We start from the raw sequence: 25,252 nt of genomic DNA on the forward strand, positions 1-25,252 counted from the left end.
GGTTCACTGTATTCGCATTGTAATAATAATGGGTGCATTCAGTGGTGGAACAACCAGCATTGTACAATGTGCAGGGACTACTGTCTCCTGTTCGTCTCTGGGTCCCAACACTGGTGCACTCTCCTCTGCAACTTCAGTCGTTTCACCACTGGTTCAAATTTATAATATAATCACTGCAGCCTAAATTCTGTCTCCACAGCCACACAGTAGGGATGAGATGAGGCCCAGCCCTCCTCACAGCTCTCACTGGCTGCTTGACAGACTTGCAGTGTGGTCCCTCTCCCTCACAGACATAGCTAGTACTGCCTTTACCTGGAGCTGGCGCCACCACCACCATTTCCATCATACCTCTACACTCACAGCATCTGCACCCTCTCCACCACTCAAGGCACCTGTGGGCCCCCCAAATTTGCAAACCCCCACTCATGATAGCCCCATGAAATTACATGGATGTGGGGGGGACAGATGAGAGAGATGGGGGGGAGGAGTGGGACAGGGATCTGAGAGAGGATGAGAAAGAAAGGGCTGGTGGTTGACAGTGATGTCAGTAGGTCTGCCCACAACACCAGGCATTCCTAAGGGAACGCCTGCGTTTGTGCAGCCACCCCCCTCTCCTCGCCAAAAAAACGGGGCGAGCTGTCACTCACCATCGGCAGCCGCCCCATCTTGTAGCGAGACCCGTAGCGACTGAGCTGCAGTCGCAGGACGGGTCTCACGCATGCCAGAGGCGGCGCATGCGCAGTGGGGGACCATCGACCCACTTGTGAGCGGGTCTGAATCAGTCCCTTAGACCCCTTTGTGAGGGACACTCTAACTGCCCAACTCCTCCCCTCAGTCTGTGCAAACCTCTGCTTCTTCTCACCACCCTGCAAGTGAAAACCCATGCATCTTGCTCTGAAGTTTTCTACAACCTGAAGAAAATCTAGGATCACTTGTGCAATGTGAGGGGCTCAGGGACTCCAAAGTTTTCCACTGTGCATATTTTGCACTTTGTAAATTGCCTCCACTGACTCTTCTGCGTTACGTAAATGAGTATGGGAGGAATCGGTCATTTCAGTACATATGGGCAGACATGGGAATTGCTAGACCCTGGCACCAGGGGCTGAGCCTCAAGCACAGCCCCCCCCAAGTCAAAATTCTGTTTTTTATTCATTTATTGAGAATGTTTCTTATGTGCAACATATTTATTTAATACCAATGTAATAATGCTGATAAATATTAATGTACTAGAATATTTAGCAATACCCTGATCATCGTAAGAGTGAATATATGTATTTGCTGTGAGACAAATACATGTAATGCACCAAAATGAGGATCTCACATTATGCAAAATGTCAATATTTCACTAATAAAATTATTATTATATTTTTAATATCATTTACATTTCACAATTATCAAATGAATGTTAACTGCTTGGTATATGTTCCTGTCCATTGGGGAAATATTGCATGTGCAAGTAACCTTTGGATAATATTTTCATTCCTGTACGCTTGTTATCTCAGATCAAACATTTTCTTTCCCAGTTGCATCTGTTCAACACATACCAATTCCCATGCTCCAATTAAGTGAAGATCGCTCCCCTGGCATCCTTCGCCTCCAAACTTTGGGGGCCCCCTTCAAAGTCGGCCTTCTCAAATTAGAACTTGATCTAAATCAGACTAGCAGTTGTCTTCTGCATCCCGCCTTTCCTTGCCGTCTAGTTACCACACTTCTATGTTCTGATATTATTGCGTGTCAAGGTCTCATTATCAGTAATATTAATCATGCTAGCACTTTCATATATCATAACATTGGTGCCCAGAAGCAGGGAAATGATGCATTAGGCAAGGTCCACCCTTGATTTTACACTCACTGCCTGGGGAACAGGTGAGAGGCCTGTTGAGAGACACTGATTACTGTGCTAAAGACTTCTGTATTATGAGAAGGACATTAGGTTCCTTACTCTCAGAAAGAGGGAATCATTTTGCTTTATTTAGAGCCAGACAGGCCAGGATTTCATTTTATGTTTTGTTTATTTTTGTGTTGCTTAGTAAAACTAGCTGTGGATACTTCGCTGCTGCATGACTATTGAAACGTTTTTGTCCAGGAAACGGCACCCTCACCCTGGTCCTGCCACAAAGTTTGTGGACAGGGCCCTTTTCTCTTCTGTTACTTCCCTCACACTGTCCTTACCACCAGTGCTCCTTGTCTTTTGTGTCCTTGTCCTTTTCAGTGAACGCCTGCTCTGGGCAGGTACTTGTCACTTTGTCTGTGATATTATTGCAATATTTTATATTTATACTGTGTACCATATTGGGTTTTTATGTTACCTCTTGTCTGCACTGCTTACATCTTTTGGTGACTAACAAATAAAGGATAATAATAACAATGCAGTAAGTATAGCAGCAGCAATATACCATTACCAAAGAGATGGTAGTTCTAGCTCCATTGGATCCACCATGAAGTCAATACTGCTGACTGGACTGTACCTAAAATGCTGCTGACTGGACTGCACCGTCAACCATTGCGACCATCAACCACTGATGGCCGCCATGGTGATCCCAGCCACAGTGCTGGGATCGCAAATGCTGCAGGTGGTGTCATACACCTCCTGCTGCATTTGCAAGGATGGATTTGCAAAGCTGCCTGCATGCAGCTTTTGCAATTCCATCCGATGCTGAATCACCCCCACTGTCCTCTTTTGACCTAACACACAATGCCTCCATCCATTTACATCTAGTGTCACAAATATGCGAAGGATTCTGGCTTCTAGATCTAACAGCTGGTATTTGCACAACCAGAGACAGAGGTGAGTAGTCTAACACACCGTTGATATGCTCCACATACCTCCTGCACTGGTTCCTAGCATGATAGGCTGGTATGGGATGACACAAGATGTCAGCAAGCTGAACTCTAGCATATCTAAACAGTCAAAAAACAGCCACAGAGTACTGCCCAGGAGAGTCATGGACAAGCCAAGTCTAAACACAGTGGGATCTTGGAAACTACAGTGATATAGCAGAATAGGATCATGGACAAGACATGGTCTAAACACTGGGAGGTCTCGAATGTAACAGGGTTTTAGCAGCAAGAGGTCAATAACAAGCTGGATCATACACTGGAACACTCAAATGTGGTCAGCAACTAAGTAGCAGGTGCAAGTTACTGAGCCTAATACTCTGGCAACATGTTGCAGCCAGAGTGGGGTGTACATAGGGAAGCTTCATTGGAACTGCCCGCCTCCATTATGTCAGAGGTCAAATTACTTCACAAATATAGCTGCCAAAGTGCAAACAACAAGACAGTGCAATGTAGAACAGTACAATACATTAAATAATAAATCCAACTCTCAACAAAGCTACTGATGCAAGGGGCACAAGCGGAGTATACAGCGCAAACTGAAACCTGCATCCATTAGCATAGCCGTAACTAACAGGATTAGATCTACTGAAAGAGGTGCGAGAACTGAGACAAAGATGGGGTGGAGTCCGAGGGCAGAGAGCCCAAGGAGTAGGTGTGGACCCTAGCTGGTGAGCAAGAGGACTAGGTGATGAGAACTGGAGGGAGGAGGGCCCTGCCATGGGACCTTACAAACTAAAGAGAAGGGGGAGACAAATGGATGACACAGAGTGAGCCAGTGTAAGAGGAGCTGAGGGCAGGATGCAGGAGTGGGAAAGATGGTGGATGAAAGAGGGCAAGATAAAGTATATTGTGATATGGTTGGGTTGGTATGCTTTTATAAACAGATGAGTTTTCAGTGGCCGTTTGAAGCTCTGCAGGCTGGGGTATATTCTGATAGAAAGAGGGAGATTGTTCCAGTATTTGGGGGCAGCATGGGAGAAATCTTGGATTCGGGAGCGAGAGGTAGTAACGAGAGGGGAAGAAAGGTGACAGTCAATGGCTGACAGGAGATGACTGAAGGGAGTGTGTATGGAGATGAGGTTGGAGATGTAGGGTGCAGAGGAGTTGGAGAAGTCCTTGTATGTGAAGGTGAGGAGTTTGAAGAGGATTCTGGAGGGGAGCAGGGCTTGGCAGAGAGGGGAGGCAGATATGGAGTGGCTGGAGTGAAAGAGAAGTTTATCTGTAGCATTAAGTACAGATTAGAGGGGAGCAGGATGGGAGTAGAGGAAGCCAGTGTGGAGAAGGTTGCAGTAGTCGAGACTAGAAATGATCAGTGAGTGGACAATAGCTTTGATGGCATCCTGAGAGAGGACGGGTCTGATGTGAGCATGGTGCGAAGCTGGAAATGACAGGATTTGGCAAGAGATTAAATGTGAGAGGCGAAGGAGAGGGAGGAGTCAAGAATAACAACTAGGCAGTGGATTTGGGAAACAGAGAACATGGTGGTGTTGTCAACAGTGATAGAGAGGTCGGGAGTGAAGGAGTCACTTGTTGGAGGGAAGACAATGAGTTCAGTTTTGGCCATTTTGAGTAAGAGAAAGTGCGCGGACATCCAGGAGCTAATGGTGGAAAGGCATTTGGACACACGAGAGAGGAGGGCATGGGAGTGATCAGGAAAAGATAGAGTTAGTGTTGAGTGTCATTGACATTGAGGTGATACTGGAGGCTGAAGGAACTAATAAGTTCACCCAGTGAGGAGATGTATATACAGAAGAGCAGAAGGCCAAGGAAAGATCCCTGTGAGACGCCCACAGGTAGGATGGATGAGGGGGAAATGGACCCAGAGGCAGAAACAGAGAAACAGCAGTTGGTGAGGTAGGAGGTGAACCAAGAAAGGACGGTATCAGAGAGGCCAATAGTTTGGAGGGTGCGTCTTTGTATTATTGTATTATTAATGATATAATGACCCAATAAACCTCATCCTATTTAAAACCCAAGATTCCTGGAGATTCCAGGAAGTTCTAATTTAGCATAAGCTATTTTCCTGTGCCTTTAAAAAGAAGCAAAGGAATACCCAGGCTGAGTGGATCTTTAAAGAAAAAAAAATCTAAAAGAGAAGATAAAAGACAGCCTAGAGTATGAACATCAAAGAGTTGTTAATGACAAGAAATACCATTAGGCTTTGCAAGTCTTTTGTTTTAACCCACAGCCCCACTCCTTTGCACCTGCAAAGTGTTACAAGGCTTTGTTCACAAATTTGAATCTCTTCTATCTACAGTAAATGATGACAATGGAAACACTGAATATACCTTTTCAGCTCCGTCCTGTTCTAAAAATAAGGTATTGATACTGCACCGTCGCTCCCTAAAGGTATCCTGTACAGCAGAACTTCCTAAGCTGGATTCTGTTGATTGCAAATGAGCTCGGGTTGAAAGGAAGGGATATCTTTTGTTACTAGAGAAAAAGAAGGTAATCAGCAACTATGAAAGACTCGCATAAGAAGCTCAGGCTCTGGCAGGAGTAAGAATAACACCTAGCGAAATCAGAGCGTGAAATTCAGATTAGTCCTCCGCAGACTTTGATAGGAAGGGGGTAGCAATAGATTTGGCATGGCCAAAGGTATAACCTATTTCATTTGGGCCTTGAAAAATTTGAAAGCAGATGGAGGGACCAGCTGCCCTTCTCCGTCCTTTTAATAAACCCTTAGATGGTAGCAGTATGAAAAGTAAAAGGGGTTTAGCTATATAGCCATAGGGGATAAGAAAATCTGTCACAGCTTAACATTGTGCCAAAATGGTTGATATTCGGAATAAACACTGCAAATGTCATAGCCACAAAACTGATTGTTAAACATATTTGAATCAAAGTTATTAAAACTACAAGACTTAGAGGCTTCACAGTATTAGGTCAGATAATCGGTATGTTTAACTGCAGATAGGGCTGGTACACAGAAATAACATTCCAAAGATTGTGTCTTCGGCTTAATCCCATGAGCGGTGGGATGTGCGTTAAAGTTACAAACTAACCTTGTAGTACATGGCAATAGCTGCTATTGACAGTGATTGGCCAAGAGAAGTTTAAAAGGGAATTTTTGTTTTCTATTTACCAATTTATACTTGTTTGCTTGCCATCCAACACTTTAGGGAATGAGCAACATAGGAATCCAATCATGCACTGATGATAATGCGATAGAGGGATTCCCAGGGTCTGGACGGTGGGCCATCCAACTGCCTTGCAGGCAATATGATTTTTAATAACCCTGACTGCCATGATAACTCATTTGTTTGACAGAAGGCCGGTGAATGCAACACTGATGGTGGTATGCAACAGGAACAATTATAAGCTCTCCTTTCAATGCCATTTTATATCACTTTTAAAGCTGAACGTGCAGTAAAATGACTGATTCATTCTGCACACAGCAGTAATATAAGTTTCAAATACTGGGAGAGCAAACTTGACTATTCATATTTCTGAATAATATTGTGGATTTGATTCCCACATCGCATAGTAATTATGTTATAATTAAGAAAATCATTTTTTGATTACCTTAAAGATTGTAAACCACCTGATTTTCCCTGGATAGTTCTTTAATTAAAATCTTAGAAATAAATATATATAAATACTAAGAATTTACCAATATCTCCCAACATTGGGCTCCTATAAAATATGGGACAAGCAGGTGTGACTGCATAGGTGAAAGTGTCATATGGAGGCATGTGCACGTGAGAGTGCTGTGTCATTTTGGGGCTCGGGGAGCGCGTCAGAAGCACTAGGTCACTCACAGTGGTGAGCACAGACATGTCTGACAACTTCCCAGGAGTTGGGACATAAGGGCCGGGGCTGCTCTCCGATGATGTCTGCAGTTCTCAAGTGGTTCATAAGCTGTTGGTAGAAAATTTTGTTAACAAGTAATTTAGCATGATTGTTGTAATGTATATTTTTATACACATTACAAACCAATATTTCAATCCATTTTCACTCCTTAATTAGTAATTAGTACTTGTCTGCTGTCAATACATTATGTATGCATCTTATACTTGTTTACTGGGAGGCTCCCGAAAATTGTGTGGCGTTTGCCGGCCTCAGTTGCCCACTTCCCCTGAGTAGTGGGCAACACAGGTGCCCAATTTCGTGTTAAATCGCGGGATGTAGCGGCCTCCAGTCTCAATCCCGATGCCGGAATCCCGACAAGGGAGTTAAGATAGGCGTGGAAATACCGACGTTTCTCTTATTCCCCATGCCGGAATCCAGGAGGATGCTTGCCCAAACGAAGATAAGCCGGCGTGCCAAGGGTGTCAGCCGCATGGGTCGGCTGGGCGGTTTTAGGTTTAGGTAAGTTAACAGGGTTAGTGTTAGGGTTTGGGTGGGAGGAGTTAGGGTTAGGCATCCCTAGGGGGGAGGGTTAAGGTCAGGCACCACTGGGGGGGGGTTAGGGTAGGGCACTGCGGGGGGAGGCACAAAAGGGGAAAACTTAGGTTTAGGCACTAACGGGGAGTGTTAGGGGGTGGGGTGGGTTAGACTACAAGAAGGGAGGGTTAAGTGGAGAAAGGGGGAGGGTAAGTATATTTACCCGACCCGTCGGTATACCAACCATTGGGATGCCGCTGTCGGTATTGTGACAGGAGGCATCCAGACAACCGGCATTACATACCCATTCCTTAAATCGCATCACCGTGGCTCCGCCTCCACTTCACAATGTTGGTAATAGCGGCATTGCATAACGGAGGCGCGGTTACACTGACTGCCCTCCAGACCCACCCACTTCTGCTCCCCCCCCCCCCCCCCCCCCCCCACAGTGCTGTCTTCTCCCGGAGGAGGCAGCCAAAAGGTCAGCTCAGCTGGTAAGCCTGAACTGAGTGAACATAAATTTAAACCAACTAAATAAGGTGACTACGAGCTGCAGTGTGTGGCCCATACAAAGAGCATAAGTGTCACTGACAGTCTCAGGTTTTAGTGAAGTGGCCACCGAATCACTGTACAATAGTGTATGCTAAAGTGAGTATGGGATGCAGACATCATGTCAGCATTCATAATGTCGACAGGACAATGTTGACAGTTATATTGTTGACATTCTTGAAATGTCAACAGATGCAAAATGTCTTTATGTTCACAACGTTGACATAGTTAATGTTGACAAGTGAAATGCTGACATTTTGTGACACTTAGCTAGACCTAATGGGGCCCCATAGCAAAATTTCCATGGGGCCCACATCATACTTGCCTACCCTCCCGGAAGTCGCAGGTGGTTCCCGATATTTCGGGTAGCCCCCTGGAAGGGTACCCCCTAGTGAAGTGGGCAGAATGGAGAGAATATTACCGGGGATCGGTGGGTCCGTACGATGGAGGCAGGGCCTAATGACGCGATTCTGTGAGAATCACATAATTTAGCCCCGCCCCTATTTTAAATATCTGGCATTCACGGTGAATTCCCGTGAGGGGGCGGGGCTTAATGACGTGGCTTGGCCGGTCCCGCACCCAACCTGCTTCTCCTCCCCAGGCTTCTCCCAGGGAGAAGAATTTATAAGTCTGCCAGCATGGCCCCCAAAGGTCTAGGTTATTGTTGCTATATTTCAAAAATAATAAACCGGGACACATTGCCAGGGATCCCGCCAGTGCAGTCAATCCGAACTGCGCCCTATTACATAAACCCCATAGTATGGGAATTATATTGCCGTGAAGGCAGAGTACAGGCTGTATATATAATTTGGTCGTGTTTGGACATTTAAAGCTCACAATATATCCTGACTTTTCCTAAAAACAAACGTGCCTACTGCTCAAATACATAAATATTTTTAAAAACTCACATTATGAGTTGATGTTGTTCCTACGCTTTCATTTTGAGAGTAGGAGACTCATTATCCACTTTGTCAGGTGTAAAAAAATCTCGTCACCTTCCAGAAGTTAAAGAAGCCTGAGAGGCAAGTCTGTGTTTCTTTGATTTAATATGGACCATACTGTCAGACCTCGCGCCCTGACCAATTGCAAACACAGCACTGCACATAGGGCCCGATTCAGCAAGGAACGCAGTTGCTAATACACTCGCAATTGATCGATTGTTGCGTACTGCACGTGCATATGCACAAACCGGCCACTGCGATCGCAGTTACTACGCAGACCCATCGCTGAGTGATTCACAGGAAGTGTCGTTTGTGGGTGGTGATGGGGGGATGGTCGGGCAAACACAGGCGTGCCAGTGCATTTGAACGCCATTGCAGGGGCGTGCATAAATTAGCCTATGCAATGCTGTACACAGCCTGAGCTCTCATAGCAATTCCTGAGTAAGATCAGAGCTTGTGCAAGTGTGCGGCTGCGATGGTGCTCTATTGTACTGATGGTTTCGCAGTCTTGCTAAACATTACGCATGTGTGTAAAGTGGGCGTCCTTATGTAGTACAGCGGTGGCATACTATCGCAGTTGAACTGCGTGCGTAATTGCTATTGCATTCGCAGTTGCATTCCGTAGTGAATAAGGCCCATTGAGCATAACACAGTCTCATTGCCATTCTCTTTACATTTCTTAATAAAAGGAAAGTCATTATGCGATCTATCTGGTAAATGACATCTTCTCTTTGGTGGTGTCATTCTTAAATAATCATAAATTAGAGCTGTGAGCTTAAACACACAACAGGATTTATATTAATAATGGGAGACAGATTTTGAGTCAAAAGACTAAGACCAAGTTGAAATACAACATAAATTTTGTATCCCTTATTGCAGGGTAATAGTGTCCTGTTAAGTATTTTGCTGCTTTGCACAACAATTACTAGAGTAAAAATATGTGAAGCCAAATACAACTTAAAATACAAAAAAAAAACCACATCGCAAACCCGGCTCTGACCCGAGATTTTGAACACGGGTCAAACCTGGCTGCGACCCTTTTAGCACTGCACCTTCGACCCGGGTTGGCCCCGTTCACACTGAACCCGGGTCAGCCCTGTAAAACCCTATGGATGTATTTAAAAATTGCAGATTGTAAGATTGTGAGCAGGGCCTTCCTAACTCTATGCCTGTCTGTTATTAACCAGTTTTGTTCTACTAATGTTGTGAAGTGCAACGGAATATGTTGCTATATAAGAAACTGTTACTAAATAATAAATTAATTACAAACCTTTTTCAGGCTCACAAAAATAATGTAACAAAAGGGAGAGTGGGGACTGCTCACAGCCTAGCAGGAATCATGGCTGATGCAAACCGCTTCCTAGTCACAGGCTGAAGCAGGATGGATCTGCAGCCACTTCTCTCACTGTGTAATGCTGCTGAGGTGAGCTGGGTGCAGGGGGATGCGGGACCCAGAGGTGCAAATGGGCCCATAGCAACCGCACCCCTACACCATTGGTGGCTACGCCCCTGGCCACAGCCTTTGCGTTAGGGTTAGGTTTAGTGCACTTACCTGCGCAAACTGCTGGAACAGTTGCATCACTGATTGTCAAGCATGTTGTTAGCATGTTGACATTTCATTAGTGTCAATATGCTCTATATCGACATGGTCAATGTCAACATGCTGAACATGTCGACATTACTCCCATGGGAAAATTGTGGAAAAAGTAATGTATGAAGTAGCTATGCTACCAAAAGTTACTAAAACAGTCAGTGGTGTCATTAGGGTGGTGCGACCTGCACCGGATGTCACCCTCCAAGGGGGTAACACCAAAATGCTGCCTGCTCCTCATTGACCTGGAGCCGGACGCTGCACTGTGATGTTATTATGCTGTGCCCGGCTCTTGGTCTCCAAAGAGGAGCTGGCAGTGCAGGGATTGTCTCTGGGGGCAGTCCGGCACCTACGCCCCCAAAGTGATACATTTGGGGGCATGCCGTTAGGCCACTTCTGCAATTCCACGCTCTCTTTTCGGGAGCTCACGCAGGGGGCCTAACTGGCGCACTGGGTGTCACTGACCCCAGTGACACCACTGACAAGATTGACATTTAGGGGTAAATTTACTAAAGTGAGAGTTTTTAGAAGTGAGTTTTAAAAGTGACATTGCCCGTAGCAACCAATCAGATTCTAGCTATTATCTTCTAGAAGATGGTAGTTAAATGTTAAGTAGAATCTGATTGATTGCTATGGGCAACATCACTTTTAAAATGCACTTCTAAAAACTCTCACTTTAGTAAATTTACGCCTTAGTAAGAGATGTTAAGCAGGAAAAAAATATGAGATATGGTAAGAACTTACCCTTGTTATCTCTATTTCTACGAAGTCCATAGGGTTCCACAGGATACCTTGGGGTATAGGTGTGACGTTAGTCGCAGGGCACCAAAGAGTTAAGCTTTCAGCCTCCCAGGATGCACTAGGTCCCCCTCCTATACCCCGCCCCCGGGCCAAGGCACCTCAGTTAGTTACCAAGCCATAGGCCGGAGGAGGAGAAGGAAGAGAGAGAACAAAGATCTGGACACATACAAGAATCACATTCTCACCAGAGGGAGACGGAAAACCGGTGACCAGAGCAAAGCCCATCTGCAGCACAGGTGCGACAGGGCGGGAGTCCTGTGGAACCCTATGGACTTCGTAGAAATAGAGATAACAAGGGTAAGTTCTTACCATATCTCATATTTTCTACTTCAGGGTCCATAGGGTATCCACAGGATACCTTGGGGATGTCCCAAAGCAGTATCCTTTAAGGGTGGGGACGCTCCTGTGCAGAAAGGAGAATCCACCGCCCGAAGGAAGCATCCTGAGAGGCGAAGGTGTCAAACCTGTAATACCTCACGAAGGTATGGACAGAAGACCACGTAGCAGCCTTGCAGATCTGAACTGCCGAGGCACCACGTCGAGCTGCCCACGAAGGACCCACAGACCTAGTGGAATGAGCCTTCAGAGAAGGAGGGACCGGTAGGCCTTCATGAAGATAAGCTTCAGAAATAGCCATACGGATCCAGGCTGCCAAAGTTTGCTTTGAAGCAGGCCAACCCTTTTTACGGAAGCCAAAGAGGACAAACAAAGCGTCCGACTTCCTAAACGAAGAAGTGCGGTCAACATAAGTCCTTAAGGCCCGCACAACATCCAAAGAGGCCTCACCCACGGAAAGACCCGGTGAGTTAAAGGCCGGAACAACTATTTCCTCGTTAATATGAAACTGGGAAACAACTTTGGGAAGAAACTCGGGCCGAGTGCGGAGCACTGCCCTGTTCCCATAAAAAACCAAGAAAGGGGGTCTACAAGAAAGAGCCCCTAACTCAGAAACACGTCTGGCCGAAGCAATGGCCAGAAGGAAAACAGTCTTAGCTGTTAGCCATTTAAGATCCACTGAGCCCAGTGGTTCAAACGGCGGTCCTTGGAGAGCCCTCAGGACCACAGCCAAATCCCAAGGCGCCATAGGTGGAACAAAGGGCGGCTGAATGCGGAGAACACCCTGCATAAAGGTGCGCACATCCGGGATTGTAGCAATCCTACGGTGAAACCAGACAGATAGGGCCGAAACCTGTACCTTCAAAGAAGCAAGGCGAAGCCCATGATCTAGTCCCGCTTGCAGGAAGGCGAGAATCCGAGACAGACGAAACTCCCGCGGTGCATAACCTCTCGGTCGACACCACTGGAAGAACGTATGCCACACGCGATGGTATATCCTCGCGGAAGACGGTTTCCGAGCTCGCAACATGGTACGCACCACAGAGCTGGAAAACCCCCGGGACCTCAGCATGGCCGTCTCAACAGCCACGCCGTCAAAGACAGCCGAGTCAGGTCCGGGTGAAGGCAAGGACCCTGAGACAGAAGGTCCGGTCGTAGCGGCAACCGCAGAGGAATGTCCACGGACAGAACCTGAAGGTCTGAGAACCAGTGCCGTCTGGGCCACGCGGGAGCTATCAACAGGAGCGTCCCTCCTTCCTGTTTGAATTTCCGGATTACCTGTGGAAGAAGGGAGACCGGAGGGAACAGGTATGCGAACCGGAACGTCCACCGGACGGACAGAGCATCCACCAGAGACGCCCCTTCGTCTCTTGTGCGAGACCCGTACACCGGCAACTTGTTGTTGTGCCGGGACGCCATGAGGTCGATTTCTGGAAGACCCCACCTGTCCACCAGTAGTTGAAAAACGTCCGGGTGCAGGGACCATTCCCCCGGATGAACGTCCTGGCGACTTAGAAAGTCCGCCTCCCAATTGAGCACTCCCGGGATGAAGACCGCTGATATGGCCGGAAGATTGCGCTCCGCCCAAACCAGGATCCGAGAGACCTCTACGAGAGCCGCCCGACTGCGAGTTCCTCCTTGCCTGTTTATGTAGGCCACGGTGGTAGCGTTGTCCGACTGGACCTGCACCGGGCGACCCTGGAGAAACCGCTGTGCCTGCTGGAGAGCATTGAAGACCGCACGGAGTTCCAAGATATTTATTGGAAGCTCCGCTTCTGTCGGCGTCCACCTGCCCTGGAACAAGTGTGGACCCGAAACTGCTCCCCAGCCCCGAAGACTGGCGTCCGTTGTCAACAGGACCCAATTTGGAACCCAGAACGGACGTCCCTTGTTGAGGTGGGTCATCTGTAACCACCACGTAAGGGACAGGCGAACCTCCTGGGTGAGCACAATCGTCTGGGACTTCAGAGACTGAGTCAGCCCGTTCCACTTGGACAGGATCAGGTGCTGCAGAGGTCTGGAGTGAAACTGGGCGTATTCCACCATGTCGAACACCGACACCATGGAGCCCAGTAACCTCATCGCCGAGTGTAAGGACACCCGGCGGCTGTGCAGACAACTGCGCACCCTTGACTGTAAAGCAGAGATCTTGTCCTCCGTCACGAAGATCCTTTGCTGTCCCGAGTCCAATAAGGCTCCAAGATGCAGAATCCTCCGAGACGGGATTAGAGTGGACTTCTGCCAGTTGATTAGCCAGCCGTGCCGTTGCAGCAGTGCAATGGTCAGGTCCAAGTGGCGTAACAGGAGCTCTGGAGATCCTGCCACCAATAACAGGTCGTCCAAATACGGCAACATGCGGACTCCCTGCAGCCGCAGAGAAGCAGCCTTGACCGCCATCACCTTGGTGAAAACACGTGGTGCTGTTGCCAGGCCAAAAGGTAACGCCCGAAACTGGAAGTGGTCGCTGCTGATTGCGAACCTGAGGAACTGTTGATGGCGCCAAAGAATAGGGACATGCAGGTAAGCGTCCTGTATGTCCAATGACACCAAGTAGTCCCCAGGTTCCAGCGCCAGAATGATGGACCGTAGGGTCTCCATCCGAAACTTCGGGACCCGCAAAGACTTGTTGAGTGCTTTGAGGTTGAGAATCGGACGATATGACCCATTGGGTTTCTGTACCAAAAATAGATTTGAATAGAAACCCTGGCCCCTCTGGGAGAATGGAACCGCCACTATAACTCCAGCCTGGAGCATAGTGTGCAATACCTTCCGCAGCTCCGTAGCCTTGTTCCGGTCTGATGGGAGACCCGTGGTGAAGAAGCGAGCCGGGGGTCTGTGCCGGAAGGAGAGGGCGTATCCGTGAGAAACCACCTCCAGAACCCAAGTGTCTGTCGTAGTGGTCGACCAACACTGGGCGAACTGTAGCAGGCGGCCTCCCACCCTGGGATCCCCCAAAGGGAGGCCCGGACCGTCAGGCCGCAGGCTTGTCATCTGGCTTGGGGGCCGGACGTCTGGTACTCCATGCCTGCTTCCGGGGCTTGACCGATTTCTTAGGGCCAGCCTGTCGAGGAAACGACTGTGGTTTGGGCCTGCCCTGGGCCCTAGATGACCGAAAGGACGATGGTCCCGAACCAGAAGGAGCAGCGGCCGACGGGAGACAGGCAGATTTGGCTGCCGCCAGCGTGGCCACAATCTTATCCAGATCCGGACCGAAGAGAACTTCTCCGGTAAACGGCAACGCTTCCAGACCTTTCTTGGAATCTGCGTCCGCCTTCCAGGATCGCAGCCACAAGGTGCGACGAGCAGCTACCGCTGCTGAAGAAATTCTAGACACCAGAGTACTAATGTCTAGAGCCGCCTCGTTGATGTAGGTGGCCGAATCACGGAGATTGCCAATCAACTCCGCCTGATCGGCCGGACAGTCGGATTCAAAAGAAGCCTCTAATGAATCCGCCCAGCGCTCCATCGCTCTGGCAACCCAGCAAATGGCCATAGCCGGCCGTGCTGCCCCCCCTGCAAGGGAATAAGCGGACTTCAGGCAGATTTCTACCTTGCGGTCCGTAGCATCCTTAAGGGAGGACATGGATGGCATCGGCAATGTGGCACTACGGACAAGACGGGTCACGTGAGAATCCACCTGTGGAGGGGATTCCCACTTCGCAAAATAATTATCCGCGAACGGATAAGCCACCGCCAGGCGTCTCTGCGGCTGGTATCTTTTGCCAGGTTGTTTCCACGCCTCCTCTAAATGGTCCACCAACTGACCCGAAAGAGGAAAGACTGTGGCATCGCCCTTCACATCTTTGAAAAAGGCATACTTAGATTTAGCCGCTGGGGGAACTTCGTCCTCAATCACCAAGGCTGTGCGGACCGCCCGAATAAGTCCAGGAATATATACTTTGGACTTAGCATCAGCGTCCTTAGTATGGAGAGGTTCCTGATCGTAAGGATCTAGAATCTCCCCATCATCAGACGTCCCTTCGTCATCCTCATAAGGAGCGGACAGAGACGCCACCGGCCTTTTATGAGACCGCATCACAGACTCCCCTTGCAACACATCCGACAAGTGCTGTACAGAACTCGTTAGGGAGTTAACCCACGCTGGCTCCTGAGAACCCGGGAGCGGGGAAATAGGGAGACTGTGGGGTACCACCAATTGTCGTGGGAACCCCTGCATGGGTGACGACACCACAGACTGCTGGGACAAACCCATCGGAGTAAACGCGGGCTGCGGAGCTAACTGGCCCACTAAAGCTGTTAACGCCTGAGCGAAACAAGCCCAGGGCGGCTCCTGTACCGGTGCTGTAACCGTAATAGGCCGCGCCATGGACAAACACTGCCGGCAAAGGCCCTCCGCGCTACCCTCCCCCTCCGCTAACGGTACTTTGCACGTGGTACACTGTAGCCGGAGGGGAAAATCACTTTCAGACATGATGGCACCACGTATGTGACCTCTCTCACCAATTAAGTATTAAATAGGCGAGAGACCACCCTGCAGCACCGCACCGCAAGGGCTTTAGCAGAAAGAACAGGGACAGTAATAAAGCTGACAGTTTAGATGAAGAAAAGATTACAGGCAGCAGCGCTAGCACAGTCACATACAATGCAGAGAAATAACAATTCCTGCACTAACAGCGCTGATCACTCAACTACACAGACACAGGGCCTGGTAGGACACAGCGCTGCATACACAGACCTGACCACAGCGGAGGAGAGGTATGCGGGGGGACCCAGACCACGATGCTTCCGTCCAGCGCTTCCAGCAGCGTTCACCATGCGTTCTGGAGAAGATGGCCGCCGAGGAGCAGAGAGGAGGCTGGCCTGGGGGAGGAGCGCTGCCACAGGACCAGTCGGCAGCATGCAGAGAGGGCTGTGTGCAGCGGGGGAGGCGCCGGCTGTGAGACAGGGAAGGCGCGCTCCCCTGGCATGCATTTAACCCCTGGGACGCCGCAGCGCTACCGCTCTGCTGCGGTCCGCTGTCCCAGGGGGTAGTGGAAGCGCAGGTTGGTCGCCTGGCTCCACGCTGCAGCCAGTCCCCAGGGAGCCCCCTGCCTGGGGACTTAGGACCATGTGATCAGCGGGGACCCACCGCGGGACCCCGCTGCTTACCTCTGTCCCCCTTGAATCCGGCCATGGTCCGGAGCATCTGGGGTCACCGCTAGCTGTGACCCCAGATGCCCACCAGCATCCCTGGATCAGTACCGGCGTTCTGGTACCGGCGGGGTGTAGGGAAGACAGCATGGACGTCAGGACTGACTGTCCATGCTGTACATCCAGTTGTGCAGCCACAGCTGCATGAAGAATAAGCTTCAGGGGCTCTTCTAGCCCCCACTCCAACAGGTGCACCCGACTCCGGCCGGGCACCAAACTAAACTGAGGTGCCTTGGCCCGGGGGCGGGGTATAGGAGGGGGACCTAGTGCATCCTGGGAGGCTGAAAGCTTAACTCTTTGGTGCCCTGCGACTGACGTCACACCTATACCCCAAGGTATCCTGTGGATACCCTATGGACCCTGAAGTAGAAAATTTCTTAGTCTAATCGACACATAGCAAAGCAGTGACTCGTGACACAGTCATGAGGATCTAATAAAACCATAGCCACGGAAGGGTTAAGCTACCGGAAATGATCTGATGTATATAGAAAGCTATTTGGTCTTATAATGTTTAAGCTTTCTACATTGTGACCTATTTTTTTATTACATAGATCCAGTGTTTTTACCTGTTGGTACTCAGTGGGACGCAGTAATGGCATTATTTTATTTTTATACATTTTTTTTAATTTTCATTTTTATAACTAGCTCTGGAAACAGGAAACAATCAATTAAATTATTTCAGATTTGAATAAAATAAGTGTCTGAAGACTTGTCCAGAGTGTGGAATCTACTGTGCAGTAAAAAAAATTGCTGAATACAGTAGATCTGACAGTATATTTGGTATGATCTAATTATATGCCCTGCAAAGCTTGCAATCTAAACTTTATCTGCTCTTTTAGTAACTGATGTTGGAACAAATGTCAGTCCTATTTAACTTGAAACAATTTGTCTTGGGTGAAATGGGCTGAGTTGTCTGAGTGCTAAAGGGTTCCGAAACCCCCCATAGACCATTCTCATGGAGAAATCATTTTGATTCAGGGGGATTATTACATTTGGTTCTGCCTACCCCTTTGTAGCTTAGTACAGCTAATGGTTTCAGATAAGAGAGGGCAGCTAATTAATGACAATCTGTAACCCTTTCATTATCAGGCCTTTTTTACGTTATAAGGGATGGGGAAACTGGGAGGACCAAACATGGGGCTTTAGGAAGCCCGTCAATCACAGTTAGCGAACTGAGGGAAGATTAAAGAAGTTTGGGAAAGCCAGGGGCTGGGGGTGTTTGCTGAGGCTAGAGGAAGGAAGCAGTCAGTTAAGGTGAACGAGGACTTATTGCCTGGGGAAACACAATAGATAATAACTACAAGAACTGAATGGGGATTTAATGGAGCTCATTTGCCTGTCAGTATTCTTCTGTGTCATTTTGTGCTTTTGTTGCTCTTGACATGTTTGATTGATGTAACTTGAGCAGGGTTAGAGTCGTTTTGTGAATGTTTGTTCAATTAGCAGGAATAATACTAATAATATAAAATATGAATCAGAAAAGCAACTACTCACAAATAAATCATGTACAATCTTCTACACTATGTAGACAAAAGTGATTGGACACCCCGGCACAAGCGAAATGCATTGCACACGAGTTCCAAAGGGACACAAATGTGGCGGTTTTGACAAGAACACTTGGTAGGGAGGCCCATGCACTTGCAGTTCTACAGAAACAACAAATGTTTTTATCAGGACGACAATGGCACCTGTCATGTTTCCAGGGCGACGCTGGACTGGTATGCAGAAAGTTCGGTAACCCGGATGGACTGGCCAGCTCAGAGTCCAGATCATAACCCTATTGAGAACCTCTGGGAGTAATTGGAGCGACAGGTGCATTCTAGGCCAACTCGACCTTCTTCAGTGTCACAGTTGGTCACTGTACTTAGGGCGGAACGGCCAAACATACCGCCTGCTGCTATCCAGGAACTTGTGGGCAGTTTGTCAAGAAGGCTGTCTGCAGTAATGACTACACGTAGTGGACATAACAAAGTACTGACCTCAATAAAATCTTGTTGATCTATTTGCTGTCAGTGTCCAATCGCTTTTGTCTACTTTTGTTTACATAGTGTACAAAGACCACTGCTGAAAAACAAAACAAATACAGTACATGCAAATGTAACAATATCACTGTGAGGATGGATGGTCCATCTTTGCTTTTTCACAAACATTTTCATATTCTCCGTCTATACATCTACAAATTTGCTCTACAAATCATGTTGTAAACTGACCTGATCTGTGCTGCCATTGAAAAGTCTACACAAATAGTCTGCAAATAAAAAGCCAGAGCAATATAGAAAACATTGAAATAGCCACGTTCACATAAAATACGCAGAAACAAGCCAGATCCACATATAATATATAAAAAACTACATCCATATAAAATACATATTGAAATCCAGAACCACATAAAATACATTGAGAACGCCAGATCCACATAAAATATGTTTTAAAAACCACAGCCACATAAAATACATTTTCAAATCCAGAACCACATAAAATACATTGAAAAAGCAAGATTAATATAATACACACTTCAGCACCTCCACGTGTCACTCCAGCCCTTACCATTCCAGCCCACATTCATGTGTCATAGTGGCCCTCCCATGCCACTGCAGCGGCCCCTCATATGTCACTCCAGCCACTACCCCCACGCGGAATTATCTCAACAGTTCCACTCTGCCCCCATAAGCATGAAAGCAGGCATCATCCTCCCAGCTCTGAGGCTGCCCCCCCCCCCACACTGGCTCTCAGGCACTGGTGCTCATTATGCTGTGTCCCCTGTAGTTGTGCCCTCTAAGCAATGCCCCCGGTAGTTGTGGCATTTATGCAATGCTCCCTGTAGCTGTGCCCCTTCTGCAAGGCCCCCTGTAGTTGTGCCCATTATGCAATGCCCCCAGTAATTGTGGCCCTTATGCAATGCCCCCTGTAGCTGCGCCCATTATGCAATGCCCCCAGTAGTTGTGCCCCTTCTGCAGTGCCCCCTGTAGATGTGCCCATTAAGCAATGCCCCCGGTAGTTGTGCCCCTCCTGCAATGCCCCCTGTAGCTGTGCCACTTCTGCAATGCCCCCTGTAGTTGTGGTCCTTATGCAATGCCCCTTGTAGCTGTGCCTATTAAGCAATTCCCCCTGTAGCTGTGTCACTTCTGCAATGCCCCCTGTAGTTGTGGCCCTTATGCAATGATCCCCTGTAGCTGTGCCCATTATGCAAAGCCCCCTGTAGCTGTGCCCCTTCTGCAATGCCCCTTGTAGCTGTGCCCATTATGCAATGCTCCCAGTAGATGTGCACTTTCTTCAATACCCCTTGTAGTTATGCCCATTAAGCAATGCCCCCAGTAGTTGTGCCCCTTCTGCAATGCTCCCTTTAGTTGTGCCCCTAGTACTAGCTCCCCCTCCCCGCCCCCACCCCTATGAAGAAACTGACCTGTCTTCAGGATGGCACCACTCCATGTCGTCATGGCTCCTGAGTCCCCCCATTGCTGCCGCTTCCGCTGCCTGCTGGAGCTAACTGGATCCAGCAGGCGTGCGGGCTCCTCACATCGCAGGTGATGTCATAACGTCACCCGCACACTGCATTACTGGGAACACTGGCCTCTGAAACGATCAGAGGCTTCTTTGGCCCCTGATCGCTTCAGAGGTCAGCGTTCACAGCACCAGTGGGGGTCTGCCGAGCCGCGTGGCGGGAACTGCATCAGAAAAACAAAAGAGCCGCGTGTTTGCCACCCCTGGTATAGTGTGTATGCCCAGTCACGCATGCACAACAGATGGTACGATGCAATGAATGACGTCATGCTGCTACATATATATCACGCGGTCGTACACCAGATCGTGCAGTGTGTACAGCCAGTGCATCGCTGGGTACAGATCGTGCAGTGTGTACAGCCAGTGCATCGCTGGGTACAGATCGTACAGTGTGTACAGCCAGTGCATCGCTGGGTACAGATCGTGCAGTGTGTACAGCCAGTGCATCGCTGGGTACAGATCGTGCAGTGTGTACAGCCAGTGCATCGCTGGGTACAGATCGTGCAGTGTGTACAGCCAGTGCATCGCTGGGTACAGATCGTGCAGTGTGTACAGCCAGTGCATCGCTGGGTACAGATCGTACAGTGTGTTCAGCCAGTGCATCGCTGGGTACAGATCGTACAGTGTGTTCAGCCAGTGCATCGCTGGGTACAGATCGTGCAGTGTGTACAGCCAGTGCATCGCTGGGTACAGATCGTGCAGTGTGTACAGCCAGTGCATCGCTGGGTACAGATCGTGCAGTGTGTACAGCCAGTGCATCGCTGGGTACAGATCGTACAGTGTGTTCAGCCAGTGCATCGCTGGGTACAGATCGTACAGTGTGTTCAGCCAGTGCATCGCTGGGTACAGATCGTGCAGTGTGTACAGCCAGTGCATCGCTGGGTACAGATCGTGCAGTGTGTACAGCCAGTGCATCGCTGGGTACAGATCGTGCAGTGTGTACAGCCAGTGCATCGCTGGGTACAGATCGTGCAGTGTGTACAGCCAGTGCATCGCTGGGTACAGATCGTGCAGTGTGTACAGCCAGTGCATCGCTGGGTACAGATCGTGCAGTGTGTACAGCCAGTGCATCGCTGGGTACAGATCGTACAGTGTGTACAGCCAGTGCATCGCTGGGTACAGATCGTGCAGTGTGTACAGCCAGTGCATCGCTGGGTACAGATCGTGCAGTGTGTACAGCCAGTGCATCGCTGGGTACAGATCGTGCAGTGTGTACAGCCAGTGCATCGCTGGGTACAGATCGTACAGTGTGTACAGCCAGTGCATCGCTGGGTACAGATCGTGCAGTGTGTACAGCCAGTGCATCGCTGGGTACAGATCGTGCAGTGTGTACAGCCAGTGCATCGCTGGGTACAGATCGTGCAGTGTGTACAGCCAGTGCATCGCTGGGTACAGATCGTGCAGTGTGTACAGCCAGTGCATCGCTGGGTACAGATCGTACAGTGTGTACAGCCAGTGCATCGCTGGGTACAGATCGTACAGTGTGTACAGCCAGTGCATCGCTGGGTACAGATCGTACAGTGTGTACAGCCAGTGCATCGCTGGGTACAGATCGTACAGTGTGTACAGCCAGTGCATCGCTGGGTACAGATCGTGCAGTGTGTACAGCCAGTGCATCGCTGGGTACAGATCGTACAGTGTGTACAGCCAGTGCATCGCTGGGTACAGATCGTACAGTGTGTACAGCCAGTGCATCGCTGGGTACAGATCGTACAGTGTGTACAGCCAGTGCATCGCTGGGTACAGATCGTACAGTGTGTACAGCCAGTGCATCGCTGGGTACAGATCGTGCAGTGTGTACAGCCAGTGCATCGCTGGGTACAGATCGTGCAGTGTGTACAGCCAGTGCATCGCTGGGTACAGATCGTGCAGTGTGTACAGCCAGTGCATCGCTGGGTACAGATCGTACAGTGTGTTCCCAGCTTTAACAGCTTTTCATTAAGTATTTCTGGTCTAGCAGGAGGATTACAGACAATGTAATTCACAGGTTATGTATGGTTTCACTTCTACCACCTATAGTAGGTGTCTATTTTTCCTAACATGCTGTCTTCCCCTAACAGGAACCCTGAGGTGTAATACCAACTGTCAAATTAATTTTGTTAAGGACCAATTTGTTGGCTAATGATTGGTCCTTCAGACCCCTCCCCCCTCCTCCTACAAATAATTTTCATGTGAGTGAAATAGAGCAGCCCCGGAATAAATGGCTGCCATCTAGGGAGGAATGTCACTTCTGGAAAATATTTTCCTACGTTAGACTGCAGCTTTCAAGAAGAACGCCACCCAGAAATAAATTAGCACCCACTCCCGAAATCTAGCATGAGCCTGGAATGGAAACACTCCAGTACGTCTTGTGATGTGAGTGCTGATTGGACAGCTCTCCTGCATTGTACACACAAGATAATGTTGTGGTGTTGAAGCTTATTTGGCTGTCAATAACATATATCTATAATAGTGCTAGTTACAACACTACCAAGGACATTATTGCTCACAATGATAAAACCGTGATATCTGCCTTACTTGTACTTTTCTGAATGCTTCTGATTGAGTGTAACTAAACATTACAACATATTCTTATTTGGATTTTTTCTTATTCTTAGCATGTGTTTATACAATAGATTGACATATGTGCATTGCACTTCAAAGACTTCTGCTTTACACTGTTGTCTCAGTCATTTCTGTGTGGCTGATCGCCCAACTGGAGGAGTTATAATAGAGAGACATAGGATGACAATTAAATCACTCACTGCCCATATGTTTTCAAAAGGAATGATAAAATGGGTACAGTGTATCTCACATTTCACAGGCAGATTGAGCACGGCCGGTAGTGGGAGAGAATGTTTGCACTAGCTTTGTGAATCTTAATACACTTACAGGAGTATCCTTGTATTGAAACCTGCTGACCATATGTGATAGATTACATTAGCCTTTGTGGTCTTGACCACACATGTGGATTGTCTGACATGGCAGGTCTAGATGCAAAGCCATAAAATGTGTTTTCTGGCAAGTTGCTGGCTTACGCAGCTTCCTGTATAAGAGGGGACTGATAACTTTTTGGAATTGGCAATTAGGGGCTCTCTGGATGTTGCTGAACTACAGTATCCAACACAACAGGGTTGCCTAATGGTGCATACACACAGTCAGATAAAAAGCATGATTTAAACGATAACGATGGTCGATGCATGAGTACGGATGGTCTATATCGATAGTGCATGCAGGCCAACCTGGTCATTATTAGGTTAACCTGTTTACTATAGGGATGTTACGTTGTTTGGGGGTTGGTGCATGGTGCTGGATGTTCGATATCGAACATCCAGCACATGGAGGATGATCAGACAATGATATCTGATCGCTGTCTGATAGTCCCGTGTGTATGCTCCATAAGCCTGACTCAGCAAATAGTGATCTTCTTCAGTGGCCAATCATACTGTATATTTAGAAAACTGGTTTACTGAATTTATGCTATGACTATCATACTAATGTTTGACGATACAGTAAAAGATGGTCTTCAAATACAATGTACATTCATTTTAGTTTATACTCCTATAGCCATCCCTAAATATATTGCTTTATCTTTTTTGCTTTCATCTGTGTTTCATGGCCTAAATATTAACCAGTAAGAGTGTTTAATAAAAAATATGATACAATGTTGTAGAGATACAGTTTTATCCAGGAGCGCAGTCAGAACTTTGTAAACTCGATATCACTGTCTGGTTACTTATTTTTTTTGGAGGTGGTGAGTTGAAGTGGGTGCCTCGGGGAGGTCCTCTCTCTGGGGCTCTGGTCAGCTGGTCTCCGGGCACTTGCACTATGCAGCAGCTGACCAGGGTCACAGTGCAGGAGCCCAAATACCAGCTGACTGGAGACCCAGAGGACCTCACCGGAGCACTTGTCCCCGGATGCAGGTAAGTGTTTCGGTTTTTTTAACTATTTTTTTTAAAGTAATCAGCTTGTGGTCTGATTACAGGGGCCGTCTCTGCTCTACCTGTCAGGAACCGGGGGAAAGCCATAATAACGCCATCTGAAGGTGGCGTTATCACAGGGCTTTCACTGGTAGTTTTTCATAATTTATTTTTAGTAAATGTGAGCAGATCCTATGTCCCATAACAAGTATGGGAAATGTGATCTGCTTACTAAAAACAAGTGAATTAAAGGGATTGGAGTAGTTTTTCACAAAAACTGCTCCAAAAGCACTTTAATAAATTTATGTGATACTAGAATAATGTCAAAACACCCTTTTTCAATTTTTAATATTAATAAATGGGACCCCAAGTCCTTTTTAAGCAATAACTATATGTTATGAAGCTGTCACGAGCGTCCGAGCATATCTTTATACCAAAGCTTAGGGAGCAGCAATAAATTTGCCTCCTAAAAGAAGCAAATGACTAGTTCTAAAGAAAACTACCACATGCAGAAAGCTGACCCGTCAGTCAGTTGCTGCTGCTATGACTGCACAGTGGAGATGGTAACTAACCAGAGAGTCATAATAGGCCTACAAGAGAGTCAAGCTAGACCCAAATGCAGAGTTATTAAGTTGAAAGTAGTGACTTGCACTGAGACTGAACCCTGCTCCTTCCAAATTTCAGAAGAGACTGGTGATTTTAGTAGGTAAATGGCCTGCTCTTTGGAGGCTTACCCCACACAGACAAGCTCGCAGAAAATGTGTTACCCACTTTACATATATATGCCCTTAGGCCACAAGATTGGTGACTCTAGCTCTCCTCACGTACACATTTCACGCATGAGATCCAGAAGGAAAGGATCAGATTGCAAGAAAATCTCTGAAAATTAAAGAGGGCAAAGTTTGATCTCTTCCATATTGAGACCTCTGAACAATAGAATCTTTATACTACAGCATAACTCCAGGACATCAAAGCTCTGATGAGGGTCTAATCTAAGTACATAACACTATTTTATAAATCTGCACGGGTATACAGATGTCCTGCCCAAACCTTGTGTTGTTATCACAGTTCACACAACCAGTAGCCGGGAGCTATTGTTTTTTTTTTTTTAACAAAAATATGCTATAAAGCAGATGTTAATAATACATATTTTACCACAAACAAAAACATCACTATATATGCATAATGCTAATATTTATTTTTTGTTTAATTTTATAGGTGGCGTCAAGATGAAAAGGGAAGCAGGAAGATTTTGTATAATTGTTTTATTGGGCATTAAAGCATTATAAACTAATGTCACAATTTTTATTTCATTT

At 47.7% G+C, this 25,252-nt stretch overlaps 1 protein-coding gene across 1 annotated transcript in view; it reads left to right on the top strand.

Annotated features, from left to right (window-relative positions):
* The window catches only part of MYO3B (myosin IIIB), a 420,510-nt gene extending 395,258 nt beyond the window's left edge, over nucleotides 1-25,252 (top strand). The window contains exon 30 of the mRNA XM_088474539.1: nucleotides 25,155-25,252. The gene's annotated coding sequence lies outside the window, so the exon portion shown is untranslated. The remainder of the gene's footprint in view (nucleotides 1-25,154) is intronic.

This window comes from Taudactylus pleione, unplaced genomic scaffold (genome assembly GCF_031769625.1).
Source record: "Taudactylus pleione unplaced genomic scaffold, aTauple2 ptg000004l, whole genome shotgun sequence".
Lineage (NCBI taxonomy): Eukaryota > Metazoa > Chordata > Amphibia > Anura > Myobatrachidae > Taudactylus > Taudactylus pleione.